We start from the raw sequence: 22,667 nt of genomic DNA on the forward strand, positions 1-22,667 counted from the left end.
ACCCAGAACTCATTACATCAAGTGCCCTCCTTAATGCCCATCAGCTGGCTACCCCTTCCCTCCAACCTCTCCCCTCCAGCAATGTTCAGCTTGTTTCCTAGAGTTAAGAGTCTCTTATGGTTTGTCTCCCTCTCTGATTTCATCTCGTTTTATTCTTCTTTCCCTTCTACTATGCTCCTCTGTTTTGTTTCTTAAATTCCACATATGAGGGAAATCTTATGATAATTGTCTTTCTCTGGTTGACTTATTGCACTTAGCATAATACTGTCCTTTAGGTCCATCCACATCATTGCTAGTGGCAAGATTTCTTTTTTATGGATGAGTAATATTCCATTGTGTGTGTATATGTGTGTGTATACCACATCTTCTTTATCCATTCATCTGTTGATGGACATCTGGGCTTTTTCCATAGTTGGGTTATTGTGGACATTGCTGCTATAAACACTGGGGTGCAGGTGCCCCTTCAAATCACCATATATCTTTGTGAAGGGCAACCTTTACTCTTGCCCTTGAAGTACACAAAACTCTTATATCCTTATAACCAGTTCTCCTCTTTTACTCAAGTCTGCTGGAGTTGTTTTCCTTATAATCAAAAAGTTCTAATTCATAAAAGCAAACAAGCGAATGAACAAAAAGAACAAACCTCAAATCACTTAAAATTTCAGCACTCTTTTCTAACAGAATGAGGTAAAAATGGAAGCTGTAGAATATTTAGAAAGTTTTTACAGTGAAAACTGTACAAATGGCAAACTCAAGGCTGTAGCTAAAGTTATGCTAAGAGGAAAATTCATAGCTTCAATAACATAGAGGCTCTGTAGCCAAATGGCCTAGTTAAAATCCCCTTTCTAGGGGCGCCTGGGTGGCTCAGTGGGTTAAAGCCTCTGCCTTCGGCTCAGGTCATGATCCCAGAGTCCTGGGATAGAGCCCCTCATCAGGTTCTCTGCTCAGCAGGGAGCCTGCTTCCTCCTCTCTCTCTGCCTGCTTCTCTGCCTAGTTGTGATCTCGGTCTCTCAAATAAATAAATAAATAAAATCTTAAAAAAAAATTCCCCTTTCTACCGCCTACTAGGTTTATACTCTTGTGCAAAGTTATCACTTTGTGCCTCAGTTTCCACATCTGAAAATGGATGTAATAACAATACTTATAGAATCCTATTGTGAGAATTACTTTATATACAGAATATATTTTAAATAGTGCCTAACACATAATATTATTAATGCTATCCATTGATTCAAATAATAATGATAATAATAATAGTAACAATAATAATAAAATAATAGTAACATGTAATGTATTATGAAGCATGCGCACTAGAGCCATCTTTAGCCATCTTTATGGGCAGCACTGGGCAGCCTCAAGGGCATTTTCCCCTATAGAATAAAGGCAGTGCAACCTAGTATGTGACTGGCTGCTCCTCTCTTCACAGACAGCGCTGTTCCTGGCTTGGGCCAAGGACAGGAAAGGGCCTGGGCTGCCACCTGAGCATCTCAATGAGAGTGTAGGAAAGATAGACACGAGGCTGTCTTGGTGTAGTGACTCTCTCTTCCCTTGACTAAGGGCTTCATGTGGTGGGAGAAGGATTTCTGGGGCTTCCAGAGGCTTGTGATGCTGGAGGTCACAGAAAGGGGACCACTGGGCCTGGAAATATGTCCCCCACCCCCTCACCACTGATATCCCAAATTCCATGATCAGAAGGCAGGTCATTCTTTGCTGACTCCTGGGTGAACCAAGCTGTGCTCTTCTTATCTTAACAGCTACCTCCTTATCTTTGCAGATGGAAGCTGGAGTGACTGCCAACAGCATGCATTCCTGAGGTGGTCTGATGGAGCATGGGGCCCTAGTGAGGGCGTGGATCCCCAAGCAGGAGGCATCTGCTCATGGAGAAAATCTGTTAGCTGGTAAGAACAGGGTGCTGGAGAGAGCGCCTTGGTCCTGCCTAGACTGCTCGAAGGTCCATCCAATTCCCTGTGTTTCATCCATCAACCTGGTATAGGAGGAGATGGGGCCCCACTGTCCTGGGGAGGCTCCTCTTCCCTCAGGACTCAGATGTGCTGTGTTTCAAAGAGTTTTCGAATCCAAGTACATGTGGGACCACTTGCCATGGATCCAGGGTGTCCGGTCCTTCTGGATCTCCAGGCAGCCATCCAGAGACACTGCCGCCCTATGCTCAGTGCTAGAAACGACCTCAGTCCTAACAACTACCAATCAATAACATATTTATAGGGAGCTGAACAATCAGGGAGCTATGAAAAGACCTGCTAAGGGTGTTCAGTCAGTGTCAAAGAGAGCCAGTGTCAAAGCCCTGGGACAGTGCACAACGGTGAGAAAAGAGAAGGGGCAGGGAGGTAGGAGATCGTGTCTGACCTGATGGAGGGGATCCAGCAGAACTTGGCTTTCTACAGGGTGGAGAATGGGATGTGCTTGCTTCACTTAATTACACGGTCCTTAAATCAAGTCCACAGACCCAGTTTAAACACACAGCATTCTAGGGTGAGCACTGGACCAAGAGTCAAGAGATTAGTCTGGCTCAGCTACTCATTTGCTGGGGGACCTTCGATAAGGCAAGTCCCTTAACCTCTCTGTGCCTTCAGTCTTCTTCAATAGTGTTAGAAAAGTAGGATCTCCTTTGATTCCAAGTCCTTGGAGTTTAAAACCAGGCACTGTATTTCAGATGCAAAAAGCCAGGTTGTTACTTGAAAAAGAAATGAAGGAGGAAGAAGAGGGAGAGAAAAAGGAAGAGGAGGCAGAGTCCCTCCCAGACTGTAAGGTCCCTGCCTCTGCAGACGCCCAGCACACGGGAGCGTGTGAGGAGTGTTGCCAACGTCCTGAAGGGGAGATTGCATAGGAAAGTCGGGGCGTGCTCTGTTCCCGACCGGGGTGCCACACAGCAGCGCCAACATGTCTCTTGAAAAATGAATGTGGCCTGAAGCTCACATTGCCACGAGAGCATCCAGGAATGAATAAAATACTAAGAGAGCCAGCCAGGAGAAACTTGACCATGCTCACGGAGGGTGATGTTGGAGTTTCAGGTCCTTCAGGGTTTGGGATATTTTTGCCAAGTGATGAAGAGTGGAGAGGAGAGGTGAAGATGGGGGGAGCTCCTGCGAGAGACGAAGACTCCAGGCAAGGCCCCGGCTGGGGAACAGGCCCCCTGAAACGATGATTGCCCAGGCCTCTCTTGGGAGGCACGTGGGGCAGGGCCCAGACGGGGTCCCCCGAGCAGGTGATCCTGAAGGTTCCCTTCGCCCTCTTCTCTGAAGACTGGAAATGCACTCCAGTGCGTGGGGAAGACAGAAGCTTTCTGATGAGGCATACAGCATAGGGTAGGAGCCATTCTCTGGAGTCAGAAACACCCAAGTCTGAATCCTAGCTCACCTGTGTGACCTTGGGCAAGTCCATTACCCTATGCTTAAAAAAAACACCCCCAAACCCATCATGGTATCGGTGCAGAGACTATGTTAATGTCGAATAAGGAGTCAAAAAACAGTACTGCCCTTCCCCAACAGGGTCTGACCCAATTCTTGAATTAATGAGTCCTTGTAGATGTAGACAGGAGATCATCTTTACTAGTGATAAAGGCCAGGTCATAACGTGTAGTTTGAATTGACAGGATTTCCTGATCCTGAGTCCTAGGACTGACAGCTTACCTGGCCCACCAGCAGCCCTGGACCTGCACCACCCCAGGAACACGCGTGGGGATCACGAGGGCTCCAGAAAGGAGGCAGGAGGGCAGCGGCTCTGCTGCGCATGCTCAGTTTCTCCCAACTCACCGATGGGGGAGGAGTCGCCCTGTAAAGGCACAAGGGAGAGGGAGAGAGCTGGGGTGTTTCAGCAGGGGGTGCTCTCTCCCGGGGGCTAAAAACAGCTAAAAACAGATAAAATCAGGGGCTCTCTCCGACACGCTCAGCCAGGACCCGGGATCTGGCAAGCGCGCAGGAAACGGCCGCTTTAGACAGTACCTGCAGCGCAGCTCGGTTTGCTCGTGCCCTCGGGCCGACATTTACCAGGCCTGCGCTGTGGGCCGCGGTCTGTGCCAGCGTCTGGGGAGGACGTGAGAAAGCGTTCCGGCCCGAGCCGGCCACCACCCCGCGGCGGCTCCTCGCTGACATCTGCGACTTGGGCAGGACACATTGGGAACTGGGGGCTCCTGATGTGCGTGATCGCAGGTAATCCCCAAACCCCGAGCGCTTGTTAACACGCGCGTCCTCTGCAGTTGTGACAAACCGGTGAAGGCCCCGCTCCCGGAGGCATGAGTGCGGGGCGAGACCAGAGCGCCTGATGGGAGCACAGCAGGACACATCCGTGTGGGATGACCAGGTTTGTTCCTCAGCCGCCGCCCTCAGTGACCCATCGCACGTCCCAGGCGAGAGGGCTGAAAGGGCCCTGGAGGCGGCTGTGGAGTGACGGTGGCTCTCCCATCAGCAAGCATGGCCGAAGCGTGTATCTTCAGGACATTCCCCAAGCCGTTTGGGTGTCCCTTCGCTTCCCGGAAAGGGCCACAAACTTGGAAGAAATAACATTGCCGTGGGGAGGGAGTGAAAGTGAATTCGGAACTCAGGCAAGAGACAGAGAACCGGCTTCAAAGCAGGCCCTTCCCTAATGCAGCTCATTCCACCTGCTTGGAGCTCCCGGAGGGCGGCTGGGCTCTGGCGGTGTCGCTGTTTGGCCGTGACTTCAGCCAGAGCTTTGACTCCTTTCTCAGGGGCAAGGCTGCTTACCTTCCTGATGTCTCCCCTCCGACCCCTGGAGCACTGCTATCTGTACTCCTGGGTGCCATGTGGCCACTGCAGCTCTGTGTTTACAGGGAGGCAGTGAAGGCCTCCCCAACACCACTCCTCAGCACCCCTGGGCCCACACGGATGTCTCTCGCTGTTGCCCCACAAGGCGCCCCCCCTTTCTTGGTTTGGCGGTGGGTGGTGGGGCTGTCAGTCCTAAAACGGAAATGTCCTGGAAGGAATTCTTTTCAGTGTGTGGGATTTAATGGACCTCCGTCTCCACCTGATTTTTCATAATGTTGCTAACGAGCCAGAGAGGGGAACTAACATAATTCGCCATCCGCAGTTATTAAAATCAGCAGGGCCCATGCAAGAAGACACAAACCCTCTCATGCTAGGAGATTTAGACTGAAAAAACATATAAACAACAAGGATATGGAGGAAAGGAAATTAACATTCAACTATTCAGTCAGTGTCTTCTTTTTTTTAAAATTTTATTTATTTATTTGACTGAGATCACAAGTAGGCAGAGGCAGGCAGAGAGAGAGGGGGAAGCAGGCTCCCTGCTGAGCAGAGAGTCCAATGCAGGACTCAATCCCAGGACCCTGAGATCATGACCCGAGCCAAAGGCAGAGGCTTAACCCACTGAGCCACCCAGGCACCTCTAGTCAGTGTCTTAAATAGGGTTTCCCAAGAAGCAACCCAGAGACAGGGTTTGGGAGCAAATGGCTTAACCAGGAGGTTATCCCAGGAAGCATGAGAAGGAGAGGGCCATTGACACAGAGAAGGGAAGGAAGCTGGTTACCACCCTAGGTGACCCCAGTCCTGATGGAGAACTCTGGAAACAGTGTGCACACGAGCCTCTTTAACAGCAGCTTCCGGCAGTCTTGGTTGAGGGTGTGGCATGCCTCAAGCTTGCCCTGTCATAGGAGGGCACAGCACACCTTCAGAGCCACAGAGCTCTCAGAAAAAGAGAGGCAGAGGGGAGGCCAGCTTGATTAGAAGCAGTACAGAGCCCAGGGGTGTGGCTGGGGCTCTGACCTTGCCTGCTGCCCTGGGGGAGCTGGTGCCTTCCAGATGACTTGTCATTCGATCCTCATTATAACCTGATGGTGCAGGTGACATGGTCTACACTACAGAGTGGGGGGAGCTGAGGTTGAGTGATTCCCAACCAGAGCGTCATTCTTCACAACATGGGACGTTGAGCATCTTTGTCTCCCCCCAACTAAATGCCAGTGGCCTTCCCTTCTCCTCTAGTCCTCATGACTAACCAGCTCTCCGAATGGGCAAAATGTCCTCCTTCCCCTCCACGCTCACAGGAGTGCTGCGTGGGGAGGATCTTGTGCACGTCCACTTCCCATTTAGCTGTAGGGTCACAGTTATTGGTTAGATTGAGAAGGAGCTGGGCCGAGGTAATTCTTGAACACACCTGACTTCTGTAAAATAGACATCCTTAAGCTGAACTCATGGTTGTGTTGAGGGATTGAATATCAACTACAGTACAGTGTCTGACATCAAGTAAGAGCTCCAAAAATGTTAGCTATATTACTGGTCGAGGGGCTCAGGAATCTTATTTCTAACCTAGTCCTTCTAACCTAGTCTGATTCCTGCCCCTCCCCCCACCTCCTGTTCCCTATCCATTCTCTAGGAGACATTCAGGGCAGAGGAAAGAACTGATGTTCGAGCCTCTGTCCTCAGGAAATAAAGGGGCGGTTGGTCAGGCCAGAGTCATCTGTAAACCACAGCTGGAGCAGGCCAGAGAAAGGTCAGCCAGGGGAGCCTGTGTGGGTGTGTCCAGCAAGGACAGAGTTCAGGGTATGTCCCGTGCATCCCAGGCCATCCATCTGCACACTCATTAACACTAACACGCAAGTGAACGTAACCTTCACCAGAGTTTACCCAGACGCCTTGTTTTCTTGGCTGCAGAGGTAGCTGTTTTTATAAGCTTCTAGTGGCTTTTGGCAGCTTCTGTAATATTCAAGGCATGCTCCAGTGGCCAGGACGTTGACGTGGGGGACTGAGGCCAGCTACCTTGTGCTTGGGTCAAGGTTACGAGCTATTATGAGCAGACTATGAGCAGAGGAGCCTCAGCCTGTTCTTTTGCTCTGGTGTCCCGTCCAGTCATTCCCGGCTCCACACCACCTTCCACATCCTTGGTCAAGATGAAAGGAGGAGCCAGACCAAGATTAGCATGATTGCAGTGGTATGTGGGATGGTGGCAGCTAAGAGCGAACGAATTCGACCTCTTCACAGTGACACGCGTCAAGCTCTGCAAGCAGGATTCAGCCTCAGTGATTTGCCCAGGAGATGAGGCTTCATCTGTGTTAGGCATCCTCTCGTGTGCATCCTAGGAGGATTTAACGTGAGCCCGCCACATGGCAGGAGCCGTGAACACACCATGCCGTGCCTCCCCACAAGCCTCGCTATTAATGATGTCCCCGTTTTACAGAGAAAGAAGGAAGCTCAGAGCCAGGGTTTAACTGCTGAGGCCACAGAGCTAGTGAGAAACACAACTGGGATTAGGTAGGATCCTTTGGACACCTACGTCTAGTCTAGGGTTTCTCAGCCTCAGACTGGTGACATGCGGGGACAGATGATCCTTCATTGTGGGGACTGTCCTGTGCATTGAGCCGCATCCCTGACTTCTCCCCACTAGAGGCCAGTGCACTTTCTCCACCTTCCCCAACCACAAACGCCCCAAATGTCTCCCTCCAGACACTGTTCTGTTGACACTGCCCTAGTCCTTTCCATGGGAAAACCTCCATTGCATGCTTCTAGAATGAGCCTTGTTGGAGGGTGACCCTCAGCCCCTAACTCTGGCAACATTTGAAGCTCAGCCTTCTGGCTTCTCCCGTCGCCTCTCCTCCCAAAAGCCTCTCAAGTGCGTCAGCCCTGTGACAAATCCTCCATTCATTCATTCACTCGTTTGTTCAATGACTATTTCTCGAACGTTTCCTCTGCACCAGGAGACAGAGAAACAGCTAATCAGAGCTACCCGCCGAAATGGAGGTAATATTCCAGTGAACAGAAAGCACTCAGTAGATGTTATAACCCACACGCCGGCACTAACTCATTTTATTCTCGTTTTCACTTTCCCGGGGCATGGTCCGAGACACTGAGAGCTTTGATCACTTGCTGAGGAGCGAGGGGGGTTGAGTGTTAAGGCCAGGCACATGGGCTCCACACCTGCACACCTACCCTTCCTGTCCCCTGCCTTTTCAGAGCTCCGCCCCTCACTCCACATCTCCTTTCCACTGTTTTGGATGTTGCCATACAGAATCCCAGTGTCTTTTCAGGTGCACAGGTAAATGTCATTTCCCCTCTTCTCCTCCCCCACACTGGCTGCCCGCCCCCCGCCCCCGGCCCCTGCGAACCAGACCTGATGTGTTGGTGCTGCTGTGAAGTCATGACCTTCTCATTTTTTCCTTACATCTTCATTCTCAAGTCCTGCTGCTCTTTTTTTTTTTTTAATTTTATTTATTGATTAGAGAGAGAGCACAGACAGGGAGGAGGAGCAGAGGGAGAGGGAGAAGGAGAAGAAGAAGAATCCCTGTTGAGCAGAGAGGGGGCTTGATCCCAGGACCCTGAGATCATGACCTGAGGCAAAGGCAGATGCTTACGCAAACTACCCCCCCAGGTGCCCCAAGTCTGCTGGTTTTTAAGACAAATCTCTCTTCCCAGTGACCCTGCCAGGCAAGCCTATTTGTGTCCTCTTCTCATAAATGAGGAGACTGAGGATCGGAGAGGTCAAGGGCTTGCTCAAGGCCACTCCCCTAGAAAGGTTCAAATGTACGGCCCATCTTCTGATCACAAACTTTGCACTCTGAACAAATTGCTGCATGCAAAATGTTATATGGCTGCTACTGCCTCAAGAACCCCAGGAAGGTAAGGGCCATGACTTAGGCCGTGCCTGGATCTCTTACACAGTCTAGCCCTTGTGTTGGTTCAAAGGGCAGGAGCCCTGGAGCCCAAGTTGCAAGGTTGGAACCCAGGTGGTCTCCTGGCATTCATGCTCCGGAAGCCCACTAGAGGGCAGTGTTTTCCCCGTGAAAGAGGACACCCGGAGCCAGTGCACCGTGTAGCAGAAGCTCATTTGAAGTGACCAAAGAATTTAAAATCGCGGTGGTTTCCAGTCATATACACACACCCATGCTATGTTTAGAATCTTGCTGGATATTATAAACATGGAGGAAATCTTGAGGACTGTTACTGAGGCTTTGCTAGAGAATAAACATGGTTTGTGCCCTAGTCCGACCTTTGGCATTTCCTGGCTCTGTGACCCTGAGAAGGTCTCTCCTTGTGTAAGAAGATCTACTTGGTCTCCCTCACAGACAAGGCCACCGTGAGGCTAACTGCACACGCATGGAACGATAGCTAGCTTTCCAGAGATGCACTACCATAATTATGGATGTTATGAAATTAATTTAACTGTTAGTTCAGTAATTACTTTTGTACAGAAGCCTTCCCTGAAACCTTGCTACTCAGAGTGTGGTCCGCGGATGGGAGCAGGATTGGCAACACCCAAGAGTTTGTTAGAAGTACAGAATGTACTTCTGAATGAGGGGCACCTGGGTGGCTCAGTGGGTTGGGCCTCTGCCTTCGGCTCAGGTCATGGTCTCGGGGTCCTGGGATCGAGCCCTGTATTGGGCTTTTTGCTCAGCAGGGAGCCTGCTTCCCCTCTCTATGTCTGCTTCTCTGCCTACTTGTGATCTCTGTCTGTCAAATAAATAAATAAAATCCTAAAAAAAAAAAAAGAAGTACAGAATGTAACTCATCGTAGACCACTGAACTCTGACAGCGTGTATTTTAACAAGATCCTGTGGTGATTCGTAGGCCTCCTAAGGTTTGACACTGCTAAAAAATGGATACTTTAATGAATGAAGAAAACAGCAAGGAAAGTAACTTGTGGAACTGGTTTGGGTGTTAATACTGAGTTAGTTCAGCTCAATGACCCCCAGAATAGAAGCGTGCCCTCTAAAGAGCCTGCGGCGTCCTAAGCAAATTGTTTGCAATGCTCAAAAAATGTCTCCGTATCTCAGTAATGCCTTAGGGAGCTCGACTTGAGGTTGAAAAAAAGTATTTCATATTTAAGCCAGTTATGCTGCAGCAGGAAACGACCTGGCCTTTCAACGGCCTTACAACCCCAGCGGTACATGGCTCTGTTCCATTACTCTGAACCCAGGCTGGCGGGGCTGCCACCTTCCTAAACACTGCGGGGAAAGAGCTCTGCAGGGTCTTGCGCTGGGAGTAATGTGCCACCTTTGACTCACAGATCATTTGGTCCAAACTAGTCCCCCGACCCCACCTGACCACTGGGCACAGGGGCAGGAAGCACAATCTTATCCTGGGCTTGCAAGGTAGGGAGCTCTAGATACTCAGGGACCAGCACTAATAATGACCCCAAAGTTCGTCCCTGAGCTGTTTGGAGCAGCAGCTCCCAGAACACCTCAACACCAGAGCACCTCAACAAATGACTCTATACTGGGTGGCTCCAAACAGCAGAAACTTAATCTCTCACAGCTCTGGAAGCTGGCAGTCCAAAATCAACGTTTATCCGCAGGGCTGGTCCTTTCTGGAGGCTCTGGGGGACAATCCATTCCATGCCTCTCTCTAGCTTCTGGTAATCCTTGACAGTCGCTGGCTTATAGCCGTATGATTCCACTTTCTTCTACCATCTCCATATGGCCTTCTCTGTGTGTCTGTGTGTTCTGTTACAAGGACACTTGGGTGATCCATGATGATTTCGTTCTTTTTTTTTTTTTAAACAGGCTCCACGTCTAGGGTAGAGCACAATGTGGGGCCCAAACTCACCACCCTGAGACCAAGACCCGAGCCCAGATGAAGAGTCGGACACTTACCCAACTGAGCCACCCAGGCATTCTGATTTCATTTTTCAAATCCGTCATTTTAATTCATCTATAAAGACCCTTTATCTCAATAGGGTCACATGGGGACAACCTATCTTCTTGGGGTCCACTGTGCAATCCACAGCAGGCCCACGTTCACTCCAAACCCAGTCTTCTGCCTGTTCTCTCTGGACAGCCAAGAGTGCACTTTGCAAGCTATACACCACAAGGGGTCAGGCTAGCCTTATTTTTCTGCAGCGAGTTCTCCGCAGCCCCCAGGAGTCCTTTCAATGTCGGGGAAACACTCCACACTCCTCGGTGAGGGTCAACCAGGGCACACGGTGGGGCGGGATCCCAGACCAGGCAGCCGGTTTTCCTCCTTCCTGCCTCACGCGGAACAGAACTGCATGGGAGGTGAGCATGTGATGGGCAGCACGTCCTTCTGTTGGTACAGCCAGCTCGGCCACACCGCTGCGAAAGTTACCTAACATTCCAACAGCCTCAGGCCCATCTAGGACCCGGATGTTGCCAGCTTTCCCCTCCTCAGCGGTGAGGGCTATGTTCTTGAAAACTCCCAAGGTTGGAGAATTCCAGGTGGATGGTCATAAGATATTATGAGGAAAATAGGTATGGGCATTCAGGTCATCAAGTGAACGCTTATTTTTATATTCTCTAAAAGATGGTAGTAATGACAGAACATTAAATAGAGCACTTCAATGTCATTCGACACATCTTGAATTAGTAGTAATGGCTCCTCAACAATTATTTTCCATTTAAGCAATTCCTTTGCTCGCCAGAAACATTTTAATGCATTCAGTGGGATATTATACCTTAAGCTTGCTTGGTTTTCAAGATTATGTCCAGGAAGACACACATTCCTTTCTGTATTTGGTTTTTTTCATCCAGGAACAATGTGTTTGAAACGTGACAACACAACTCCCTAAGTCCTAACCTGGAGGCACCTGTGTTTTCTTGCTTGGGTGGTGGCGGGGAGGCATGTGGGAATACATCAGAAGGGACTAGGATTTGTCTCAAGCAGATTCACAGCGAAAGGGTGGGATTGCTGGGAGCGTGGAGTGTGTGGGCCTGGCCTTCCTGTTAGACTGGCCCAGTGCCTCACGCTGTCCCCTATGGTCACCCCCCCACCACCACCAGAGCTCCACCCCACAGTTAGCCGTGGCCTGTGCTCCTTCTTCATCTCTTACTGTGATTTCTAAGCATGGCCTCTTGTTTTTTTTCACCATTTCCTTGGGTATGTGTTTGGCATTTTCCCTCTTAGAATGTAAGCTCTTGGAGGGTAGGGGTCTTGCTTGGTTTTCCCTCTGCTGTTGTCCTGGAGCCTGAAACTGGGCAGGATTTGATAAATTTTCTTGGAAACAATGAGTGTCCACTTGGTTGTGCCTGGAGGTGACCTTCTGGGGGACTTGCTTCCAAGACCTGTTGACGGGTTGTATGCAGAAATGCTTTCCTTTGTACCAAGAAAATCCTCTGCATATTGTAAACCATTGGTTTTCGATCTGTAGATTTTTCAGAGGTTTCCCTATGCAGATGTGAGTTGTCATCTCCAAGAGGAGAATTTACAGTGGAATATCCTCCAAAACATCGATCTTCTGTCTTGACTGCCTGGAGGTGTTGTTCCAGGAAGGGCTTAAGGCAGGCCTGAGTGCCATCGCCCTGTCTGGTTGTGCCGGCCAGCTGTGTGCCCTGCTGGCTGGAGCTGGGCCCTTGTCACTGCCCCGTGGGAGAGAAGTGGACGACTTCCGGGCAGAGTCTTGACATCTTGTTCCCAGCCTGGAACCATGACCTCCAGGCTGTGCTTTCTCAGTGTGAGCAAGCCACATCTGTTCTTTGGGCCTTGGATTCCTCACTTCATTCATTCGTTCATTCATTCATTCATTAGGCAAATGTTTATGGAGTGCCTGCTAGATGCCTGGCACTCAGCTAGGTACTGGGGGTAGAATAGTGAGCAAGGAAAGCAGTCTTGCCCTCCTGGAGCTTACAGGAGAGTCAAGCAGAAAGATGTTACCAAACCATCACAGAGAGGTATTTAAATGTGACTGTGACAAGCGCTGTGGGAGAGGGGGGGAGTCCCCGATCATGTAGGCGATCCTAATGATGGAGGGTCTAACCTAGGGCAGGGTGGCATACTGTGCAGAGAAGACCACCCAGAGTCGGAAGCTGAAGGATGAGCAGGGGTGAAGAAGGGAGGGAGGATTGTTCCAAGCACAGAACCTTCGTGGGCTCAGGGCTTGTGGTAAATGGGTAGAGGCAAAGGGAGGCCAGTGGGGCTGGAGCGAGGAAAGCAGGGGGAGGTGGGGTGCACAGGCCAGGAACGGGCCACCCAGGGGACCATGGCAGAGGGCCTGGACTTCATCTTGAGAGCTGTGGGAAACCGTAGATCTGTCGGCGTCTTCAAGCCCAGGTGTGAGCAGCACAGAGCAGACGTGAGATCGCTTTGCAATAGAGAAGATGCTGCACTGCAGAGTGGACTGGAAATGGACCAGAGTGGACGACCACGGGCCACACAGGAGGCTGGGGTAGTGGTTCAGAGAAGACAGGCTGCTCCTGGAGAATCAGCCCATGAATATTTTCTGAACACCTACTATGTGCCTGGTGAACCGAACAGGCGAAGAACCCTGTCCTCACAGAGCTGACATTTTAGTGAGTGGGGGAGATGAGCAGTTAGCGTAGTAAGGAAGGGACCTGGGATGTTGGGAAGCATCATGCGCAAAGGGAAAAGAGAAATAAATTGACCAGAGTGAGTGAGGTTGGGAATGGGGGTAGCTGATGGTAGAGATCCTTAGGAAGTAAAAATGACAGAGTTCTATGATGGAGGTTGGGGGGTAAGGGCCAGAGAAGCATCAAGGTCAACTCCTAGATCTCTGGTTTGTGCTCAAGGTCAGCTCCTATATCTCTGGTTTGTGCCAGCAAAGAAGGGTTGCCCAAGAGCATGCTAGACCAAACGTGACTCAAGTGTCTGATCTTGAAGCCCTGTGGGCTCCATGGCAGAGTCAGCAGCTGCAGGGGCATCTGTAACCTGGTCTCTGGACCCCGAAGACCACCCCGCACCAGAAGTCCCTCTCCTGGATTCCCCACACAAGGATGTGCCATGTCGCATGGGGTGGGAGAGGGTCCGCACTGTGGGTAACTGGGGCTCCCGCCACAGCTCCGTCAAACCCTCTCCCTGGGGTTGGCGGCATCTGCCCCGTCTTGAGCTTCCTGACGGAGCTCAGCAAGCGTGCAGTGCTGCCGACTCCTGTCCTGGGCAGGCACACTGCCAGCGTCCGCTGCGGATCCCCGCCCTTGGCCCTGGCCCAGGCCCGCTGAGTGTCCTCTGTCTCCGGAAACGACTCTGCCCTTACCCTCCAGGGAAGAGGGTATTTGTGGGGTGCATTTCTTGGGATGGCCTGGGGGCTGGGTGCTAGGGGCTTTAGGAGCTGGGGAGTCTGCACACTCCTAGGGTTCCGGGTCACTTTGACAGGGCTTCCCCGGAAGGAGGATTTCCCCAGGGGATATCCGTGACAAGAGGGTTGGTGTTGGCTGACCCTACGACCTCAGTCTGAACCGTCCCTGCTGTTTCCTCCCTAGAGAAATCCCTGGCTTCCGGTCAGGCCCCGCTGGGGCAAATGGACTAAGGAGCACAGTGCACTGGCGCCGAATGCTTCCCACGCGCCCGAGAGCTTTCTGTGGATTGTTCCTGAAGCCTCAGAGCAACTCTATGAGGTCAGTGCTATTAGTGTCATCTTTCTCATTTTAGAGATGAGGTAATGAGGCTCGGTGAGCTTGCACAAGTCGTTCAAGGTCACAGAGCGAGGGAGGTGCAGAGCGGGATTCACACCCAGGCCAGCCCTGGCTCTGAACCCCTCTGCTCTGGCAGCTGGTGGAAAGGCGGGAAGGTCACCCGAGCAGGGGCCAGTGTTCAGACTCCAGCCCTGACTTGGCACTACGTCCTGTGGCGCTTTGGAACCAGTCCATGGCTCATTCATTGATTCACTGAATATTGACCAAGTGCCTCTTCTCCTGGGGCTGGAGGCATCGTGAAGTGAGGTCTCACAGGATGAGCTCACGCGTGGCCGCTGCGACAGACACACGGTCACACCGCCTGTGCTGCAGAGGGTCAGCTGCTTTAGGGAGCAGGGCCGAGGCGGGGGTGGCAATGGGAAGGGGCGGGGATGCGGGTGGTGGCCTTTGTATCAGGCCTTGAGAGAAAAAGACATTTGCCAAGACTTCCTGGGCAGACACGACTGTGAGAGCAAAGACACGAAGATGCCTGGAGGGTCTCAGGACCTTCTGGTTGTCTCTGTAGGTGGAGTGAATTTCACAAGGCATGAACTTGGACCTGTGATTAGAACCTACGTGAGAACCATCTGGGGTGTTTGCTGCAAGCGTTCATTAGAATGCAGATCTCAGGGTCCACGCCAGGCCCACTGAACCAGACCTTTTAGGAGGTGGGGCCCAGAAATCTGCATTTCAGCCAGTACCTTGGGGGACTCTGATCTGCACTGATGTTTGGCCCAGGTGAGGAGAAGCAGAGCAGCAAACAGTTCTGGGTTTATAACAAAGGTCAGCCAACTTCTTCCAGAAAGGGCCACAGAGTAAATATTTCAGGCTTTGTGACCTAAGAGGAAAATTGAGGATATTCTGTAGGCACTGATAACCACTTAAAAACAGAAAAACCGGTGGTGGGTGCACTTGGCTTCCCTTAGCCTGAGTGTAGTCTTTTGGCTCCTGGTTTAGACTGTTACCCATGGGCCAAGTGCGGAAGGACCGGAGGTGGGCAGAAGGGAGGAGAGCAAAGCCAGTGTGTGGTCCAGGGAGCGAGGAGTGCGTCGAGTTAGCTGTAGAGTTTCCAGAAGGGCCCAGAATGTTAAGAGATGCTTTGCTGGAATACAGGACAGACTGGACAAGAGCTTGGACAGGAAGGGTAGGGCAGAGCAAGGAATCAAGGATACCGGAATCGTTGGCTCATGCTCTTGGGTGGAGGGGATGTCATCAGCTTACGACCTGTGACAACGTGTGTACACGTGGTCCCATGCTGAGCAGAGGCCCCGTGGATTGAGGGCTGAAAGGGAGGTCTTTGCATTTGACCATTCAAAGGTCATTACTTGGTGGGATTAGTAGTCAGATGTCAATGAATTCAAGAGGAACAGGAGAATAAAAAATGGAACTGTCGAGCCGCTGTGTCCCCATGCTCGGGCTGGCACGCCCAGTGAGTGTTCTCCTCAGGGGCAGAGCTTGGGGAATGTACAGTCTCTCCCAGCCCTGGACCCCAACCCTGTGGGCCACTGCGCAGCGCTGGGATAACTCATCTAGGAGCTTCCTGGTGGTAGGGGGCGCTGTTCTTCTCACCACATGGGTCCTCAGCACCTTCAAGATCTAGTGATTGATGCATGTTGTGGAAGGGGGAGGACTGTCCTTTCCCAGGAACTGTGTCCTCTTTGGTACCTCGGAGTCGGCAAACGACCATATCCCACACCTAGAAGTAGATGCCCTCGTAGTTAGCATCCTTTCTGCTCTGGCTGGTACCAGTCGTGTGGCAGAAAAAAGTACTGGTCAGGAAGATGGAGACCAGGGTTGGAATCCTGGCTCTGTGCCTGGCAGCCTCGTGGTTCTGTGAGGCAGTTTAACCTTTTGGAGATCGAATGTCTCTCTCTGTGATGCCAGGGGTTGGATGGGATGACCTCCCAGGTGCATTCCAGGTTCAAATTCCTCTGTTTCCCTAACATGCTGGGGCAGATGCCTGGAGTGGACACCAACAGCTGCCATCTCCAATGTCTTGTTTGGGGGTGTCCCCAGGCTCTGTCCTGTGTGCCGGCCCAGGTGCCCGACAGTGGGCACACCTGCCTCTGCACCACCCTGAGACTTTGCCTAACTTACCTGAGCTCATCTCCCTGTGGTATGTCGTGATGCTCCCTAACTCATCCTACCCCATCTTATGCAAATATTTTCTTTGATCACTGGGGAAACTAAGGGCAATGTGATGGTTTCTTTTAATGCTAACTTTTTTCCAATAAAAAGAATTGTTCTTTATTTGAGGCCATTTCCTCTCTCCCTTTATTTAGTTGTTTTTTGGCAGGGAGTGGGCAGGTAGAGAGAGAGAATCCCAAGCAGGCTCCATGCCCAATGCAGAGCCCGATGTGGGGCCTGATCTCACAGCCCTGAGATCATGACCTGAGCCAAAACCAAGAGTCAGGTGCTTAACCAACTCAGCCACCCAGGTGCTGCCATTTAATTGTTAAGATGTCCATTTTTTTTAATGAAATAAGGATAATGGTAGACAATAAGTTCTTCCCACTGACCTTACTTAAGAAAATGGATGCTTTCGATATCCATATGGGGTCCTGCCTGAGTTTTTATCTTATTGATCCACGAAATCCAAGTTTCTAGGCCTGGTTTTAACACCAAATGGGGATAATAACAGTATATACTTGCACGGGATTATCATGTAGATGGAAATACTGTAGGCAGGCACAGTGTCTGGGATATACTTGGCACTCATTAGCCGCTAGCTGCCCAACCACCCCCCCCACACCCGCCTCTCTCAGGCAGTTGAAGGACCCAGCCAGAACTTCAGAGTCTCCTCTCCCCAGGGTTGGCTGGGTATCTCACCCTTTCTGCCACTTGCTGTCTGGAATGCCTCCTGGTTAGCTGATGAAAAGAATAGGGAAATAAACACTACTGTTCATGCTTCCTTTCATCCCTTCGTTCCTTTGCTAATTTCACACCTCTTTCTGTCTATCTAACATGTTCTAGAACTGAGTACACAGCCATAATGGGATACCAAGCTCCCATTTTGCTTGGAAGACAGACATGTTGAGCCAGCAGAAACTATATGTTGTGGTCAGTACTCTAATAAAGTCAGATGGGGAGAAGTAGAATGAGATAGATTACAGAACCCTGGATATTTCTGCGAATGGGCACTACCTCGAATCCTGAACTTCCTGGCAACTGTGGTAAAAAGGAAAAGATGTTCCTATTGTCCAATATGGTATTTCTAAACCTTCATTGTTCTTAAACAGCCATTGTGGTTTTTTGCCTTTCCTGTGGATCTACACAAGTTGTTAATTGCTTACTTTAAAAAAATTGATACAATTATTTCACTTACTTAAATTTAAAAAAAAGCTTCATATTTTTATAACTGGAAAACCACCATCATTAGCTCCAGATAGAGGATAAACACATACATAATAAATGCATAATCATTAAAATAAGGAATTGTCTGCTAACATAATTTAAAATAATCTGAAGTTATTCTGTCTGCCACTTAAAATGCTCCAGCTACACTGGGGTAATAAAACGACATATATAAGGTCAATTGCAGACAAACTTCTTTCTTGGCATAAAATTCAAGGAAATATTTATTGCAAAAGACACAGAAGTTCCATTCAAATGGATGTTTCTTATGAACCCTATAAAAGTTAAGGGCATAACATTAAATCTCAACACACTGAATGCTTTTCTACAGGGAGGTGAGTCAGTAGCAAGACAAGCATGCTGTTTCTGAAGACCTAACTCAGGAGTTTGCAAACTTTTTATGTGAAAGGGACAGGTCATAAGGTCTTAGCTGTCACTCCTCTATTCTGTCTTGGTATCTTAAAGCAGCCACAGAAATGTAAGCAAATGGGAGTGGGATATTTCAATAAACTTCATTCATGGACAATGGAATATGAATTTCATATAATTTTCCCATGTTACAAAATATTATTCCTTAACATTTTCCCCCAACCATTTAAAATGTTAAAAACCTCTTCAGCTTATAGTCTTACAAAAACAGTTAAGGGCTGGATTTGGCCTGAGGGCTATAGTTTGCAGATTGCTGATCTAACTGAGTCGTCAACAGGGCTTTGAAGAACTTTCTAGAGCGGAGAGCTGATATGTTCTGTCCATGGTGGACGGTGTCTCAGACCAGCAGCAAGGTCGTATAAGGGGTCGGCAGCAGAGTTAGAACTAGAACTCAAATTTTTCCATTTTGAACTCCAGGCCTGGCCCTTTTCTAGATGCTGCCTCTCTGGATAGAGGAAATGTTTACTCTGTGATGTCAGTCTCTGTAAATAGAACCTTATGTCACCTTCCCAGCATCCTTTGCATGGTATCATGATCCCATTGTTGCAGGTAGAGAAACAGAGGTTTAGAGAGGATAGAAATTAAAATACTGACAAATCATGGAGACATAATTTATACCTAGATCTGTTTGGTTCCAGACAAATGGGAAGGACTTTGGTAAGGAATTGCCTTGACTTTGATAAAGAATCTTTTGCCTGTCTTCTTTCTCCTGCACCCAACCTTATCCCCCCAAAGACTGCTCTTTAATTATAAGTGACTGGCCTGTGGGAACAGAAAACATGGCCCCCGTTTTTTAGTAGCATGTAAGTTCTGTGACGGATGAGGGCAGCGACAGAGAGCACACAGGGGAGAAAGGCTCTGTTTTCTTTTCTTTCCTAGATTCCTTTTTTAAGACAATTTTATTCGGGCATAATCGACATACAAAAATGGTGTGTATTTAAAGTATACAGTTGGGTGTTTTGACATATTTATATACCAATGAAATCAACCATCACCTTGATCAAGATAATTAACATAACAATTGTCCCCTCCATCAAAGTCTCCTCTTGCCCTTTTGTAATAACCCCCTTCTGCCCTTCTCCACCTTACCGGGTATTCAGCCAACCACTGATGCCCTTTTTGTCACTCTAGATTAACTTGCATGTTCTAGAATTCTACATAAGTGATAATATACATTACACATTCTTTTTTGTCTTACTCTTTCACTCAGCATAATTATTTTGTAATTCATTGTAATGAGCGTGAAAAGTCCATTCCTTTTCTTTGCCAAGTAGTATTCCACTGTGTAGGTATACCAATTTGGTTATTTCCTCACTTGTTGATGACTTTTGGGTTGTTTCTAGTTTTGGGGTATTATAAATAAAGCTTCTAGGAACATTCAAGTACAAGCCTTTGTATGAACATATGTTTTCTTTTCTCTTGTATAAATATCTAGGAGTAGAATGGCCGGATCATATATTAGGTATATGACTTTTTGTTAATTTGTTTGTTTTTCTTTTGGGAACTGCCAAGCTATTTTCCAAACTAGTTGAAAACTCCATTTGCTCTGCATCTTTGCCAACATTTGATACAGTCATTCCTTTAAATTTAGATATTCTAATAGGTGTGTGGTTTTTTACTTGCGTTTTCCTAATGAGTAATGAGAGCTTAAGCTTCATTAATTACCATTAATGAATAATGATAGTTTAGTTTCCAACTAAAAATAATTGAACAGCTTTTCATGTGCTTACTTGCCATCTGTACATCTTTTTTGCTAGTGTCTGCTCAAACCTTTTGCTCATTTTCTCATTATTTTGGAAGGTCTTTATTCTACATACATGTTCTTTATTAGATATATGGTGACAAATATTTCCTCTCAGTCTGTTGTGTGTTTTTTCTTTCTTTTAATAGCATCTTTCAAAGACTGGCATTTTTTATTTTGACAGAGTCTAACTTACCGTTGTTTTAGTGGCTCATACTTTTGGCATCTTATCTAAAAAGTCTTTGCAAACCCGAGATCCCAAAGGTTTTTCATCTGCATTTTCCTTTAGGAGTTTCACAGATTTAGGTTTTACTTTTAGGTCTCTGATCTATTTTGAGTTTTTTGTTTGTTTTTTTTTTTGTGTATGGTGTGAGGTATGGATTGAGGTTCAGTTGTTTTCCATAGGAATATTCAGTTGCTCCAGTACCAGTTCCAGTTGAAAAAAAACTATTCTCTGAATGGTATTTACACCTTTTTCAAAAATCAGGTGTTCATGTGTGTGGATCTATTTATGGATTCTCTGTTCTGTTTCATTCATCTATTTGTCTATCAATGCCAATATCACACATCTTGATTACTGTAGTTTTGTGGTGAGTCTTGAAATCAGATATAGTTCTCCACCTTTATTCTTCTGAAAGACTTTCCTTCCTTCTCATCAGGAAACAAAGCTGGAGTGGGTGTGAAAAGTTCTGGTTCTCCTTGTTTGCCTGGTCAGTGACTGGAGAGGCTCTCTGAAAGCAATCTTTCTCTATCCTCAGCCATCTCTGCATAGCTCTAGTGGCTGTTCTAGAGACACCGAAATCCTAAATTCTTTTTGTACTGTAGTCCCAATCTGTCTGAACAAAGTGGCTGTCTTGTGCTTCATGAATAGGAATCAGTGCCCAAGGAGAAGACGGTTGGTATGCAGTGATCACAGGGAGGGCCCATGAGTGGCTTGGCACACAACTGCCCAGTAGGGATGCTCTGTGTTGGATTATGACAAACTGACGCAATCAGAATCTCTCTCGGGGAATAAGGGTGAGAAATGCAGATAGAGGTGGGGTTAGCAAGCAACAGACTGCCAGCTCTGAGAAAAAGCTGGTAACCTGGTCCTTTGAGCTATTCTGTCCTGAGCACGCTGGGCTTCCCATTCTTTTTTTTTTTTTTTTTTTTTTAATGTGCTCTTTTCCCAAAAGGGCTCTGGTAAAGCCTTGGGCTGTTCTCTTAGTCAAACAAGGTCAGAGTCATCATGGTCATCACCACTCCTCTACTCCCATCCACAATAAATCCCCGACTGCTGCTGTCACATTTACCTTCCACTTTTCTCCCCCACCCATCCCCATCTCTCCGTCTCCCTCGCTACCACTTGGTCCACGGGCCATCACCTCTGTGCTGAACTGCTTCAGCGACACCCAACGAGTCTCTCTGCCTCCTCTCTAGCCACCCTCCTATCTGTTTACCACACGTCTTTCAGAGGAAAACTTGTGTAATTAAATTTATTTTGAGATAACTGTGGATTCATATGCTGTTGTAGGAAATGAATATAGAGAGATTGCATGTACCCTTTACCCAGTTTTCCCCAAGAGTAACATCTTGCAGAACAACAGTACAATATCACAACCAGGGTACTGACCTTGATAGTGAGCTGTAGAGGAGTTCCAGCACCGTGTGGATCCCTTGTGGCATGAGGTCCCAGCAACTGCTGGGACAAATCACAAACTCCGTGGCTTAAAACGACAGAATTTACTCTCCTGGTTCTGGAGACCAGAAATCTGAAATCAAAGAAGGACCCTGGTCTCTGAGGGCTCTAGGAAAGACTCTTCCCTTGCCTCTTCCAGCGTCTAGTAGCTCCCAGCGCTCCTTGTCTTGTAGCAGTAATGTGTAGCAACATGTGGCTATTGAGCTGAGCCAGAGAATGAAGCCAGCAGAGTGGGGAGCAGAACTGACAAACCAGCTCTTGACAAGACTTTCTGAATCCTTGACCAAACTTGTGCTTGAAGAGAGAGTTTTCCATTTGGTGAGCACCACCCCACATCCCCACCCCCACCCCAATCCTCTTTTTTTTTTTTTTCCTACTTGTAGCAAAAGAATTCTGATTAAATACATAGAATGACCATTGCAAGTCACTTTCTCTCTAGCCCTCAGTTTCCCCACCTGTAACATGAGGAGGTTGAAATAACTAGTTTGATTTAATTCTTCAAACATATATTGTGCCTTGTGTTTGTGCTTAGTGCAGAATGATGATTCAGATGTAGTCATCCCCCTGCAAGAATTTGGGAGCATAAACCTATCTGTAATATACCCCAAGAATGGCTTATTACTACTATGGACAAAGTGTTCTGGGCCCACAGAGGACGAGCTTGATTTGGCCTTGGAGAAGGCTCCCCTGGGGAGGTGACATGGAGCATGGGTCTTGAAAAATGAGCAGGGTTTTTCCTAGTAGAAAAATCAGGAGAGGGCATTTTAGGTAAAGAATGTAAGCAGAACTCCAAGTTAAGAAAACTCATGTTGTGTTTGGGAAATAGTAGCTCATTATACCCAGAACTTAAAATACGAGAGGGAAAAGGATGGTCTCCAGGGGAGGAGAGGTCAGTGGGACCTGGTTGCCATGTCCCTGAATGCTGTTGGTGATTTGGAGCTTTTTCTTGCAGGAGAAATGGAAGTGGAGGAACATGGTGATTAGACTTGCATTTGGTAGGATCGCATTTGTGAGCAAGAAAGACAGATTGCTGATGGGGAGAGACTGGAGCCAGAGGGACCAGTTGGGAAGTTATTGCAGTTGTGGAGATGAAAAATGATGAGACTAAACCATGCATTCAGGGG

The 22,667-nt window shown here is 48.4% G+C and overlaps 1 protein-coding gene across 6 annotated transcripts in view; it reads left to right on the forward strand.

The window, feature by feature from the left end:
• The window catches only part of LOC116591720 (serine/arginine repetitive matrix protein 1-like), a 199,000-nt gene that overhangs the window by 77,506 nt on the left and 98,827 nt on the right, over window positions 1-22,667 (forward strand). For all 6 annotated transcript variants that reach the window (XR_004286126.1, XR_004286127.1, XR_004286129.1 and 3 more), the window contains 2 exons: window positions 1,775-1,898; window positions 14,150-14,284. The gene's annotated coding sequence lies outside the window, so the exon portion shown is untranslated. The remainder of the gene's footprint in view (window positions 1-1,774; window positions 1,899-14,149; window positions 14,285-22,667) is intronic.

The sequence above is a fragment of the Mustela erminea genome, chromosome 5 (assembly GCF_009829155.1).
Source record: "Mustela erminea isolate mMusErm1 chromosome 5, mMusErm1.Pri, whole genome shotgun sequence".
NCBI classification, from domain to species: domain Eukaryota; kingdom Metazoa; phylum Chordata; class Mammalia; order Carnivora; family Mustelidae; genus Mustela; species Mustela erminea.